Source organism: Macaca nemestrina, chromosome 9 (assembly GCF_043159975.1).
Source record: "Macaca nemestrina isolate mMacNem1 chromosome 9, mMacNem.hap1, whole genome shotgun sequence".
Taxonomy (NCBI): Eukaryota; Metazoa; Chordata; class Mammalia; order Primates; family Cercopithecidae; genus Macaca; species Macaca nemestrina.
Window position 1 is genome coordinate 20,329,963 of NC_092133.1, and position 1,592 is coordinate 20,331,554.

Below are 1,592 nucleotides of genomic sequence, written 5' to 3' on the forward strand. Positions count from 1 at the left end.
TTCTCATCTATTAAATGGGGATAAGAATAGCCTCCGAGATCCACTGGGTCATCGTAGGAGCAAATGTGATTTAACAGGGTGCTTCATTCAGAATACGATTTCTACGGGTGTTCACATTATGTTTGTTATTTTCAATTTGGCCCAACTCCCAACCCCCAACACACACACACACACACACACACACACACACACACACACACACTCTCTCTCTCTCTCTGGGGCCAAGTGACTTAGGATAGTGCTTGGAGCAGTGAATTTGAGTCTGTGGAAGAGAAATTGGATCGGTCAGACAAATTCCCAAGTTGAAGCAATCTGTGTTATGCACACACACACAAAACACACAACACACACGTACACATGCACACACACACAGCTCAGGTTACAAGATTTGTTGCTGATTCCAAGGCAGAGGCTGCTCTTCTTGCCTTCCATCAGACCCCCTGACTTGCTGCAGAGGTAGCCCCTCCCTTTGCAATATCTTTACTTCCATATCTTTGCTTCCCATCACTCATCAAGAAAAACATTCCTCCTCCAAAGCTCAGATCAAATGCCACCACCAGCTTACAGTCCTCACTTTGCCACTCTTTAAGGTGGACTGCGTATGGTCAAGGGTGAGGCCTCATCTCCTAGGCTTCAACTGCCTGGGCCTTGAAGGTGCATTGAATTGAATCACCAGGTGTATCAGTTTCCTGGGGCTGCCATAACAAAGTACACAAACCTGGCGGTTTAAACACCATAAACTTAGTCTCACGATTCTGGAGTCTAAAAGTTCAAAGTCAAGGTGTCAGCAGGGTGGTTCCTTCTGAGGGCTGCGAGGGAGAATCTGTTCCATTCCTCCCTCTTAGCTTCTGGTGGTTTGGTGGTGATCTTTGGGGTTTTTTCATTTGCAGAAGCATCACCCCAATCAGCTTCATACAGCATTTTCCCAGTAAGGGTGTCTGTCTCTGTGTCAAAATATGCCCCTTTTTGGGGGGTATCAGGGTAAAGTTCTGGTAAAAATACAGAAAATCTGCTAGACAAATTCAAAAAGAACTGTAACACTCATAATTTGTCCTTATTATAAGAACACAATCACTTTGGATTAGGGCCCACCCTAATGACCTCATCTTAACTCGATCAACTGTGAGGACCCTATTTCCAAATAAGGCCACATTCACAGGTACTGGAGAAGAGGACTCTAACTTTTTTCTCAGGAGAGGCAGAGGACAGTTTTCAACCCATGGCCAGGGGTGAATGAATAACAACTCTGAGTCAGAGTCCATAGGTTCATTCTGTTTTTCTTTTCTTTTTTCTTTTTTTTTGAGAGATGGGATCTTGCTTTGTTGCCCAGGCTGCAGTGCAGCAGCATGATCACAGCTCACTGTAGCCCCAAACTCCCAGGCTCAAGCAATTCTCCTGCCTCACGCTCCCAAGTAGCTGGGAATACAGGCTAATTTTTAAAATTTTTTTGTAGAGATGGCGGGGGGGGGGGGGGGGGTCTGGCTATGTTGCCCTGGCTGGACTTGAACTCCTGTCCTCAAGCAATCCTCCTGCCTCAGCCTTCCAAAGCACTGGGACTACAGGTGTGAGCCTCTGCTCTCAGCCTCTTTCTA

The 1,592-nt window shown here is 46.2% G+C and overlaps 1 non-coding gene across 1 annotated transcript; it reads right to left on the minus strand.

Annotated features, from left to right (window-relative positions):
- Positions 1-983: 983 nt before the first annotated feature.
- On the minus strand, positions 984-1,043 carry LOC112424329 (U7 small nuclear RNA). The gene has a single exon (XR_003015060.1). It is a non-coding gene; the product is annotated as a U7 small nuclear RNA (small nuclear RNA).
- Positions 1,044-1,592: the final 549 nt, after the last annotated feature.